The 13,320-nt window shown below is 40.2% G+C and overlaps 1 long non-coding RNA gene across 2 annotated transcripts; it reads right to left on the bottom strand.

Annotated features, from left to right (window-relative positions):
* Positions 1-882: 882 nt before the first annotated feature.
* On the bottom strand, positions 883-11,786 carry LOC138736982 (uncharacterized). 2 transcript variants are annotated; one of them, XR_011340697.1, is made up of 4 exons: positions 10,975-11,786; positions 9,286-9,453; positions 5,509-5,622; positions 883-988 (listed from the first exon to the last, which is right to left on the bottom strand). It is a non-coding gene; the product is annotated as an uncharacterized lncRNA (long non-coding RNA). The 2 variants fall into 2 exon arrangements; XR_011340698.1 differs by having other exon boundaries at positions 5,532-5,622.
* Positions 11,787-13,320: the final 1,534 nt, after the last annotated feature.

Below are 13,320 nucleotides of genomic sequence, written 5' to 3'. Positions count from 1 at the left end.
GTAGCGACATCCAGACTGGGTGTTTCCCTGGAACACACAGGGGGAGCAGCATCGATGGACCTCAGAATCCCACCATCAGTTATAGAAACAGTACTGCTCACCGGTCAGGTGTGGCGTTTGAGTGTTTTGTCAGTCAGACGGTTGGTCGAATGGTCAATCAGTGGTCTTCCAGGCCAGGCGCTGATGGCATCATGCTCTCACCTGCTCGAGCGAAGAGCAGCCATCCCTCTTCACTGCCCATAGCAGGTCAGCTCGGCCAACCACCTTCCTGGGGTCATCGAAGTCCTCCTCTGCGATTAGCCGCCAGATGTCCTCAGGCAACCTCTCTTGGAAGATCTGCTGGAACAGCGGGCAGGAGGTGTGGCCATCATTGAGTGCAAGCATGTAGCTCATGAGGGTAGAAGGGGCCCTGTTCCCCAAACCGTGAGGGCAGTACCCTCACGCTTTCAGAGCCAAAAAGCGGGGGTTAACAACTCTTTGATGGCCACATACCTTCCTTGTTCTGGGGGCTGCTGAAGGAAGTCGATGATGCAGGCAGTGGTGTCCTGATCGAGGGCACTGACCATGTGCATGTTGTCAGTGGAGATCCATCGAATGGTGCAGGAACTGCACCTGTGGTTGTGACGCCCAGAAGGTGGGCAGGTTCAATGCTACTGTGTTGATCGCAGGTTGCTTTTCCACCTTCGGGTCCAAACCACTGTATGGACCATTCGGGGTTACCACTGTAGTGAGGTCGCTACGGCTAGGTTATAGCTCTCCTTTATAGCCCTAAGGCTATAGCTTGAATGCACAGGAGAAGAAAGACATACACACACCAGTAGAGTGTATTTGACACTGAGTTTATTCAGTAGCAGCTTTGCCTTTTATAGTCAGCTCGGCTGCATCACCATCAGGGCTGCTGATTGGTTACCTTGGATACCCGAGCCCCGATTAGGCCCCCTGTGATCCACCGGCGGTGATTGGCCAGTTTCACTGCTCTGCCAGCAGCCTATGAAAACAGGCATTTTAGCCCGCACAATATTTTACCGGTCGACGCATTCAATGGCCATTTCCTGTGTCGGCCTTATGTCAGGCTGCGGGCCACTACAATCTCAACAAAATCATTTACAGTATAACATGATGCCCCAACTCCTGTATTCTGTGCGTTACTGATGAAGGCAAGCATGCAAAAAGTCATTTTTGTCACTCTGTCTAACCATGTGGCCATTCTAAGAGCCTATGTATTTCTATACCCCTTGACTCTCTGTTCCCTAATAATCTCTATGGCACTGCCATTTACTGTGCAAATTCTATCCTGGTTTAACTGACCAAAGTACATTACCTCACATATATCCAAGTTAAATTTCATGTGCCATTACTTACCTTATTTGATCTACATGCTATTGTAAGTTTAAACAAGCTTTCTCACTGTCCACTATATCACCAATTTTGCTGTTACCCACAAATTAATAATCAATTGCATGGTCAACCAAATCATTGATATAAATGACACAATCAGTGAACCCAACACCAATCCTTAAGGCATGTCTCTGGTCACAGATTTCCAATAAAAGAAATAACACTTCACTATCACCCTCTCTCTTCTACCACTAAACAAGTCAATTCTGAATCTAATTGACCAGCTCACCCTGGTTCCTACATGAACTAATCTTCTATTCCAGTTTATGAGATCCAGACAAAAACCTTAAAGTCCATGTTGACAACATCCATTTCCATCTTCATCACCTTTTTAATACTATCAAATTTGAGAAACATGATGTTCCATGCACAAAGCTATGTGACTTTCTCTAATTTGTCCTTGCCTATCTAATTGCTGCTAAATCCTGTCCTTAATGAGTCTCATCCAGTAACTTCCACAGATGTCAAGCCTGCACTTCCTTGACTTGCACTAGCTAATGTGTGTGTGTGTGTGTGTGTGTGTGTGTGTGTGTGTGTGTGTGTGTGTGTGTGTGTGTGTGTGTGTGTGTGTGTGTGTGTGTGTGTGTGTGTGTGTGTGTGTGTGTGTGAAAGAGAGAGAGGGGGGAGAAATAAAGAGGGAGGGAGAGAAATGGAACAAATACTATGAGATAATGCCAGTTGTAGGGTGAGAATAAAGATGGAAGAAAGTGAAAAGATGCAGGATGCAAGACACCCACCTCCTCAAGCTGTACAAATGGAATGAGAAAAGCTGAGAAAATATCAAGCTAGATGACATACAGAAGAAATAGCCAGTTCTGATACAGATCAAGACATGTTATCTGAAGTTGAGGAAGTTGATATTGAGTCTGGATGACTTCAACATAGCATGTACATTCAGTGCACAGGAATGTAGCTCTTTGCTGCCTGCCGCTTAATCCTCCATCCAAAGTAAGATGCTATTTCTCAAGCTCATATTGGTCTTCATTACCACACTGAAGGAGGTCACAGGTAAATGAATCAGAGTGGGAATTTGATGGAAAATTATGTGGCTGGCTACCCTCGTATTTCTTTTTCAAGTTCTTCTCTCTCTAACTGACTAATTGACCAGGTGACCTCTGCAATTTACCCCCATGAACATTGTGGCCTAGCAGAAATATTCCCAACTCCTCTTTCATTTCAAACTAACTTTTATTTTCTCTTTCTAATTCTGTCAAAATGTTTTTCACCTGAAATTCACTGAACCTCAGTGTCTCAGGGTGTTCCCAGCATTTTCTATTTGTGTACCAATGAATATGTTTGGGGTAGGTGGAGGGCGCCATCATCAATGTTAGTTCAAGACAAGCATTCTTGATGCCAACCCAACTCTTCGAGGTAGAACATGGAACAGTACAGCACAGGAACAGGCCCATCGCTCCAAGAGTTGGTGCTGCACAAATTAAACTAAGATACTGCTGCTTCTAATATCATCCATATCATATTTCTCTATTCTACGTTCACTCTCTTAAATGCCACTATTGTATCTGGTTCCTCTATTACTCCTAGCTGCCCATTCCAGGCACTTATCATTCGGTGTGAAAACCCCCAACATTTCCTTTAAACTATGATTAAATTTCTATAAATTACGAAGTTTATTTGAATATTGGCTTCAGATGTTATTCAACAAAAGCATGGTTTATCTTCAAAACCTACTCCTTTTAGAAAAGTACACATACTCACTGTGTGTTCCTAATAGTGTGTGAATAAAATATTTCTCTGGACATCATTGGGCTGACATTCTGAACTTTCACCTTTGAGATCTGGGTTCAGATTCAGTGCTGACTAATTGGATTGATGCTTTTTTCTATCTCTTTATGTGATGTAAGTGTGGGTAGTTTCAACCCAGTTTAGAATACACCCTGGCCCTCAGGTCAGAACTGCCCAACTTTTGCTACTAATTGATAATCACTCAGGGTGACTAATATGAAGATGTCACCTCATACATTTTAGAGTCATCCTCGGTGATAGGTTCAGGCACTTTGTTAGCAATTAGTTCAGGCAAATTTGTCTGAACCTGACTGTTTTATACCTGGTCTTGGTTCCTAATGTTGCCCTAAAATGGAAAATGTTCATTTGCCAGTACTGGCATTAATCATTTTGAAGTTCAAAAATGTAAAAGAAAATGCATTTCCCCCCCACATAAGTGATGAGGGTTTGATCTTACTCCACCATTCATGATGATATCTGATCTTTGTACATTTTAAAGTAATATTCACAAACTTGCCAAGTTAATTAGAAATAAGATCCATTAAAAATTTGCACTTGCACTTAATGTTTCATTTGTTTTCAGATCCAATTTGTGACATGATCCCATGATTTTAATGTTATGGATACACTTTAATTGAGTATTAATGACTGATTTATGAATGTAAAATGTGTAAATAGAACTAATGCTATAATTATTTGCAGAATGGAACTGTTGTAGCATTAATCTTTAGCTTGCCCTGAACTGAAAAAAAAAATTTGTGAATTGCAGGCAAAATCATTCAAACGATTGGGTTTATATTTATGGCTGAATTGCTTTTCAATCTGAAGGCCTGGACAAAATCATCTACAGTAATAAGTAACAAAATGTGCTTGGATCACTTTGAGCAATGTCACATATCTCCACTATTGAATCCATTGCTTTTGGACTATCTAGTCTCATCTTGATATTGAATTACCTCTATTTATTCCCTTCATCCATTCCCCCAGCTTGCTTTTCAACAAAATAAAAATCTCATTGAAATTTTAAGTAAAAATAAAACAATATGTGCATTCAGATTCTGCCTGCCGGGATAAATTTCCTTGCTATTTGTCCTACCAATCCTGCATTCACTTCATCTGAGATCTATCCTCTCCTTGCTCTAAACTCACCAAAGTTATCTCCAATTAGATATTGCCTGCTGCACCTTCATTTATCTTTTCAAAATCACAGTTATTTTTTTCTTGGCCAAGTACTTTTGGTTCCATGCAAGACACCTTGCGACAGAACCTCTCCCCAACCTTCTCCTCATCTCCTTTCGCACGATGTGCACCTGTCTCTCTTTGATTGTTGCCTGATTCCCAAACAAATGCAAATTTTCTAATATATCATTACCACCTTGCTTTATGCCCTTTTCTGCTTGATCAAGAAGAAAGGTTTGTGCAAATTTTGTGCTGGCTGAATTGGGATGAGTAGGGACTGAAACAAAAGAGCAGTGCCTTGCAGGCCTATGAGTAACAGTGGACAAAGGTAAGCCACTAAGACCTAAAGAATCTGAGGAAATCAGGCAAGGATAGTGTTCCACATTTGAGATAACCAATGATGTCTCTGTTCAGAATGTCAGCATTGCATGCTGCACCTCATGATCTTGTTCAAGTTCTTTGCAACTGCTGTTTATCTCTGTCCACCATTTCTCTACCCCCATTTTGTTTCAGACCGTACATTTCCCAATTTTGCCAGCACGACTTCTGCACTGACTTTTCTTCTCAATCTGAGGTTTTATTCATGTCCCACTTTAATCCCATGAAAACCTATTGCAAATGACTGCATTATTCATGGATGCCAGGTCACTTTACGGTACCAAAGTACTGTAAAAATATTCTTCTCTCCATTACCTGTCATACCATGATGACAAGATGAGGACAATCTGCTGGAGGAGTTCAAGGAGTCAAGCGAAAACAGTAGGTGCAAAAGAATGACCAACACTTACGGCTAAAACCTTTTATCAGATGATGAACGGTTTGGGCTCAAAATGTTACCCATTCTTTTTCTCCCACTGATGCTGATCAGTTCCTCCTGCAGATTGTGTTTAGCTTCAGATTCCATCTTCAGCAGTCCCTTGTGTGTCTACACTGGGTGACAAGTTGGGCATTTCCATATACAGTATTCACTCAACTATAATTGCCTGAAATGAAGCCAATGTATCCATCTGATATCTTTTTAGGCCTTGTCATCTTTCTCTTTGTACCCTCATTCTCCTGAAACTGAATATGGTGATGTACATATTCCACATCCTGGTTTAGTTTGAACCTATCATTGTTGCCTTCTCCCATCCTCATCCCAGTCTTTCTGCCTCTTCAGCATTAATTCTTGACTTTTCAACTCCTTACCAGCCTGCCAAGTTCTCTCTTACTTGTGTTGCAATTCTTCCAATATCCAATAGCTTCCATTTTAGGATTTCCAGTGAAGCACTCTCCGAAATCCTGAAACCCCCCTCATAATCACTACAAAAAGAATTAAAATAAACAATAGTTTATTGCTCCAGCAGAAATAAATATTTGTTTCTGTTTTATCATATGCTTCTTCAATACTGTATCTGGTAAGAGACTTATTTCCTGAATGTAATCTTAAACATTTGAAGAATGATCATATCAGCAATCTCAACGTATGAGAAAAAAAATGCACAAGAAAAATGCTCATCAAAACAGTGATATGATTTCTTTTATACAACTCCTCTCCACTGTTTATTTTGCATGGAAATTTAACCAATCCAATAATCTTTTGACACCATATAAACTCTAAGTATCTTTGCAATGTGCTTTGTAGGAATTACAATTTGTTTCCTGACTAGACCTTCTACAAAACATAAAGGAGCAACAAGGATAAACACAGCAACTTTGTTTAGCACTGCAGGCATCATCTTCTTGAATTAGAAATAGGACAATGAACATGGTATCCATGAAAAGAACAAATAGGTGGCATTATTATAATAGTAAATTAGTTATAAGCATGAGAAAGGAAAACTGTACATTGAAGCTTTAGGATTTGAATAATAATCTATTGACTCTGAATTGATGAATGCTTTCATTTGCAATCCCTCTATCATTGGAAAAGTTATTGTGTCCATTGGATTGCTTCTTCACAACATTCAACCATTTTCATAAAATAATATTTATGAAGTTTAGAAATGATAATATTTTTATATTGCTATTGGCTTTTCACAAGGTGTTGTTTATATTCTGCATTTGGAGTTGAGTTGCCAAAAACTATACAGGAGGATCATAGGAGAATTCATAGGTATCCAAGGAATACACAGAAAAGAAATAGTTCTTTGGGCAACAGTAAAATCTTTCATACTTTGCCAGGAATTAATTGTTTAAATCTGATAATTAACTAAAAGCTTGTGTTCTACCAGATGACTGATACTAAAATTGTGGCTTAAAATTACAAATGAGCAACAGATGCTCAAAGAAAGCAGATTGATCTTGACACACTAACTAACTTTACTGTCTTCCTTCAAATTAATATGGAGCCATTTTAGTATAATTTGGGAACAAAAAGGACAAAAATATTGGAGACAGCAATGATGCTATATACCAATCATATTACGGAGAGAAGAAGGCAAATGAGAGTAAAATTGTTTAATAGCAATATGGGGTTCTCAAAAATTTCTCAAAAAGTAATGACCTACAGTGAAAGGAATTTTAAGTATTTTTGTTGTATTTTTCACACCTTTTTAATCATAGAGAAATTCAGCAAGATTTCAGTAATTAAAGACATCTGTTCTAAATATGATGGAAATGTCTTTATATTACCAATATTGATAAATGGATCCAATCGTTTGAAAAAAATACAGATTTCTTTAATATTAATTACATAAGAAAGTAGAAAAAAAATTGATAGTCATCTTTATTCTTTCAATGAGCATTTTTACTTATGAACCTTGTTCAATGATCACATAAATGGATTGAATATTTCCATAAAGCAACTCTAAATGGTGACCAAATGAAAACTAAACCAGAACTCAGAATGGACATTATTCATCTTTGGTTGCATTCCATGGCATTACATTTCCAGGGTTCAAGCAGCTCAGGAAACATTGTGTTCCATAGAGTATTTGATCATTTCTTACTACATATCCTGAAAACTTTTACTTCTGTCCCAAGCCAGATATTTATCCAGCTGTTTTTCAGAGAAGTTAATCAACACCGCATTAATCACTTTTGTTGATAGTTTGTTCCACAGATCCACAAGTACACAATAAACAATATTTCTTCTAATCTTAGGCATGTTTCCATAATTTGTGTACAAGCCATGTTGTTTGTTGTCTCAATTTTCCCCAAAACATGCTCAATATTGCTCACAGTGATCCAAACCAAGCCATGGAATTGCTTCAATACAAACTTAAATAACTGAATGGAAAGAATTAAATAAACTGGTCGCTGATCTATTTTCCCTATTTAGGTTTTGTTTCTTATCGGCATTGTGTTGTGTTCTCCCTTACTTACTTCTCTACAATAACATTTGCAGTAGAAAAGGGGTGACACCCATATAAGAATATATAGTTTTAATTGGAGGAGACGGAGAGATTAATAAGTCATTGGTATATCACTGTAGGTTGTAGCTTGAACATTGGCCTGGATATCAAATATCAAACATCACTGAGAGGAGACCCAATTTACCTACAGTGAAATTTAGAACTTGATCATAAATTTGTTTTTGCATTTTTGCAGACCATAAAATAGCTGTTTATTTTTCACATTTAAAAATTCAGGTGAATAAAAAAATGCATCAAATATACATATTTGTATCTTGCTGTGCTTTGTTTTAGGCTTTCTTGATATATGAAACAGTGCCACTTTTTAGTTTGGAAAGAAACATTTTAAGGAATATTTCTACTACTGTAATCTTTGAGTGTACTCCAGTACATTTGAACACTGCGACTTCAAGAAATCCAGAAAACTCAATTTCTGTTAATTTAGATCTTAAAGTGTTATTATCAATGAAGTGACAATGGAAAATTACAATGCACTGGGTGTAAATGTTAGGCTAAAATTGGAATAGTCAGAACGCCCGGTCGTTAAATATGTATTATTAGAGGCAGGGGGAGGTGGGGGGAACCTGAAGCATTTTACTGCTAACATTCCAAATATATGCCAGAATTTGCTAATTGTTTTATTATTGGTCTGTACTAAGCACTCAGCAGCAGTGTTCATGCACTTTTCAACCCATTCGGTTGTCGGGCTTGTTCTAATAGAGCTAGCAAGCATAGAACGTATTTCTTGTTTTATTTTAGATCCCAGCGTTGATTTTAGCAAGCGATCGCTCAAACCTCTCTTCTTGCACAGGAAACATCTCTCCATGGCTTCCCTTAAACCCTGTAACGATCTTCAAAAACATTTGTCAGGTCACCCATCACTCTTGGTGAATAAAATCCTAATCTGCTCAATCTTCTCTGGTGCAGATAACCTTTCAATCTGCCACCATTCTGGAAAATCTTTTAGCACCTTTCCCAGTTGCCTCTTCGTTCTGAACTGAATGAGATCTGATCTGTTCTCCAAATCTTCAGTGTAGTCTGACAAGAGTGCACGTTTAACTTAACTTTCTCCGCTATTTGGTCGCTTTCATGTTGGTGGGTGCATTGTTTGGCTTATGAGTCCACGCCGTCACTTGTGCTGGTTTCTGTGAGTCTGTATTCCGGGACACATCCGCACCTTTGCTTGTTTATAAAAAAAAACCCTCTCATCTTCAACCTTCTTATCCCATTGAAGTTACTCACTGAACCTCGCTTGCCTCCCCCACATGCATTCTGCACCTTTATTAGTAACGGAGAAGGGGGAGTTAAAACAAAAAGCCTTGCTTTGTTTTAACTCAGCCATCCTCTGTCACAAATAGTCCCGACAATTTCCCTGAAAATTCCAGACCCCGAGTCCTGAGTTGTAAACGGATCATGTGTAAGTGGTGACCTCTCACAACCCACCCTGACCAGTCTCGCCAACCACCTGCATTTTCTGTAACCCGTTTTGCAGCCAACTTGTTCACCATTCTTTTCCTTCTCCGCTCCCTGCCCTTGCTCTTATTAGGATGAGAGGTAACGAACACACAAAACTACGACCTTCTGTAAACATCTCTTTGTTTAGGACACGCTCTTTCATTTTTGATCTCACCGTTACTCTCTTGCGATCATTATTTCAATTATTTGTTCATTCTGACCAATTGCGTTAAGTAACGCGGTGGGAGAGGGGCAAGTTTCAGTCCTGACGGAAGGATGTGGCACCTCGCTGAAACTTTATACAACAGGTAGCCTCTTGCACGAAAGAGATCTTGGGTGAACTCTGCAGGAAGAAAAATAAACTCTTAACCGTGTTTCCTGCAATCGCCCCTCTTTCTGCTGACACAGTATTCCCAAGGGGAATCTATAATTGGTTATGTGCTTTCTTGCCCTTGTTTTCCGTTGGAATTGTTCACTTCCTATGATCTTGGTTTATTTAGGATCCCATTATCAACATTTCAGCTGTCTATCTGTCTGCAGACAGCAAGCAAAAAGGAAAGAATACTTACGCCAATAGAACTGACAAATAAATGGAAAGAAGACAACATTAACTAGATGCTGCTTAGAATTAATATCCTTGTGGGGTGTTTCCATTGGTGACACATACACCGCTTACCGATCTCATGTTTAAATGGATTAAACGTGACTCGAAGTGCCCACAGCAGCAGATTCGCCCAACCGCCCCCGTTCCACAACGGAATAGAAAAGTTCTTGCAGAACGGGCAACCTGCAGATTTTGGCTGGAAATCTGACAGCCATGGCTCAATAGGAACCTGGAGTCCTTCATTCACACTATTGGATCTCTCATCGAAAACAAAAAACAAATGTTTGAGGCAAAATTGAAAGCAGGAAATAAGAATGCAGCCAGATGCGTTTTTAGCCTGTTTATTAAATACTTGATATGATCACTTCTCCTTTAATGCTTTGTAATACTCTTTCCCTCGTTTTATATTCCCTTAATTGATGCTTAACCCGCAGTGAAGGCTGTGTAACATTCACCTAGAGAAAAGTGATGTACAGCCAAAAAAGAGGAGGCTGCAATAAAGAATGAAATGTCCATCATGATGGCGGGTATATGAATAGGTAAGGTCTAGAAGGATATGGGCCAAACACAGGCAAATAATCGGCCCATGATGGCAACTTGCCGATTTCGACGAAATGGGCCGACGAGCCTGTTTCCACGTTGTTACCTCAATGGCTCGAAAGGGCACAGAATGGCGATCAGATCAAATAATAACCCAAAGGCATTAAGGTCCAGTTTATAAACTACACCCATCTGCCTGGCCCGACATCTCAGTCTCCACAGGAATAAAAAAGAAATTTCCTAATCTTCCCCGTGTGACATAGCTTATGAAAGGGGTTGCCGTCCCGGGACAGCTCTAAACAAATATCTTTAACACTGAGCCAGGTTGAAGCGGTTACCTCGTGATCTCAAAAATCAAGCAAACCCGAGACCAAATGAGGACAATTGGAGGTAACATGTTTTCTGTGCAGTGCGATAAGATGAGGTGGGAGTTTATTGTCATATACAGAAGTACAATGCACAGCCGCCAGAAATTCTTACTGGCCGCAGCCTCATGGGTACGTAAGATACAGCAATTACAATAGTATAAATTAAATTGCCACCATTAAATTGCTAAAACGGAAAAAAAGATAATAAATAGAAAACGACAGAGAACTAAATACTCGTAGTTGCAGTTAGTGGTGGAAAGAAGGCGACGTTTCAGGTTTAACTGGAGTAGTCCCTGACTAGTTTGTTCAGGGAGTACTGAAGTTCAAGAGCATCACATTAAAAATTCCTTACTCGAACTAAGCTCAGAAACATTCAATGTGGTACCGGCCCGGCGAATGTGAAGGCAGCAGTCTCGGAGCACCTCATCCCTTTAAGCAGGTTGAGTCAGTCGTGCAGATCTCCCTCGTCTTTTCACTTCCCCACGACTTTAAACGGCTCTGCGGAGTCTGACCACGACCTCTGTCTGTCCTGATCATTTGGCAGGCCGGCCGCTTGGCATCACGCAGTATTACGGGACAATAATGGATCCGTTGCCTTTACTATTTTCAATACTGGCTGTAAGATCAGCCAGACTGACACGGAGAAATAATTTGACAGCCACATGACGATTCACATGGACTGGCGCTGCGCTGGCCGGTTCTGCCTGGTCACTCCGCTATCAGTAGAGAAAGCTGGACGAATGTTAAGATTCCGAATCCACTAGACGACAACTTTTTCGCAGGAATCTCTTCATTCCTCAGTTCCGCTTAATTTCGATATATGAATTATGCATCTCTGTCCAAATTTGAGATGAAGTTAAAGCCGGAAGGATTCGAGGTGTTTGTCAAGAGGCTCCAGGCTGCAGTCGGACAAGCCCCTGATATCAATATTCCTGCACTTTCCCCCCTTTGGGCCAGCATCCACCGACTCGACATAGAAAACGGGCACTTCGTCATGATTTGCTGAGGAATATGGCATGGACATGGAGTGAAAGAGTTGGGGAGAGGGGGAATTGTTGGTAGATTGATATGTTTTGTTTTAAATATCCCGGACACAGGAGTGCCCTGGTAAGTGACGTCCACCGTGGCAGGGTTAGAATAATATTTCATTGACAGACCCTTCCTTCCACCCATGGTCACAATAATCTCGGCAAGGTTCACACACTGTCCGAATAGCGCTTCACGATTTGTAGATGCAAAAGTGCATGAGGTTGGATTGTCGTCTACGGAAGCGTCAGTGTCCTGTGCTGTGATTTATCTCTACTTTCTTGCTGTTGGACTTGTTGCCAAACTCCCACGTCACCTCTGCATCAAAGCTTCAGTGTGTACACCCATTTACTCCATTGTCTTCTGTGAAAAGGCCTTCCCTTCCATATAGCTGGCATGGGGAAAAGAAAACAAAAGCCGAGCAGTTACTCCGAAGGCAGAAAATGTTCAACATTCAACTTGGAAATGATCAGCTATAAACTAGATGTTCTTAGGAGAAACGAAGTGCTGGAGAAACTCAGCAGATCAAAACAGTGGTTTTTTTTATAGAGCATAGATAGATTATATAACCGACGTTACGAGCTTGACGACAAAATGTAGGCAGGCGTCCGAACACATTTTGTCATACCTTCATGAAGGGCTCAAGCCCGAAACGTTGGTTATGTATCTATCTTTGCTCTATAAAGTACACTTTTTGACGTGCTCAGTTTCTCCAGCATTGTGTTTTTACTTCAACCACAGTGCCTGCAGACTAGTGTTTTATTTTTAATAGATGCTCTTCTTTTATTACGTGCTTGTCAGCTGATTATTTTATGCCAGAAAACTATTCCACATTTCATTTCACGCCAGACAAATGTGACTGGAAGGCCTGATAAGTTGACTTGATAAAATCTGCTCTGGTTGGATTTCACTGGCAGCTACAATTTACGACCTCTCTGCTCACGGGTCGTTCTTTTTCAAATAACTGGACTTGATAAATTATTGAGACTTGGATCAGCGAGCAGATCTGTTGATTGCGTTGTGATACACTTGCAGGCCATAAATCGTTACATTTGACCGCCAACAGTCACAAGGCTGTGAGTGCAACGGCAAATGAATATTAAAATGGCAGTGTTTATCTTTTACACTGTGTGTATGTGCGGTGGGGGGGGGGGTGTAAAATATATATCTATCTATTTCTGAATCTATGTCTGTTTGTTTGTCTGTTCTCCATGCAAATCTGCACTCTAGGAATGTCCAAGGGGGTTCATTAGGGGCAACATTTGATGCTGAATGTCATGACCACATTGAATCTAACCTTTAACATCATATGAAATTCAAAAGTTAAAAAAAAAATTGAACTTACACCAGGGACACCTCAATTAGTAACAGTGCTGTACATTCAGAATAAAAAAAAACAAGTGGCCAAACCCACTTTAGTATGGGTTCAAAGAAGTCACTTTGTTTGAATTGTGTATCTCTGTTACAAATAATATCTTCTCTTTGGCTTGGCTTCGCGGACGAAGATTTAAGGAGGGGGTAAAAAGTCCACGTCAGCTGCAGGCTCGTTTGTGGCTGACAAGTCCGATGCGGGACGGGCAGACACGATTGCAGCGGTTGCAAGGGAAAATTGGTTGGTTGGGGTTGGGTGTTGGGTTTTTCCTCCTTTGCCTTTTATCAGTGAGGTGGGCTC

This window comes from Narcine bancroftii, chromosome 6 (assembly GCF_036971445.1).
Source record: "Narcine bancroftii isolate sNarBan1 chromosome 6, sNarBan1.hap1, whole genome shotgun sequence".
Lineage (NCBI taxonomy): Eukaryota > Metazoa > Chordata > Chondrichthyes > Torpediniformes > Narcinidae > Narcine > Narcine bancroftii.
This window is presented reverse-complemented; position numbering and strand designations above follow the sequence as displayed.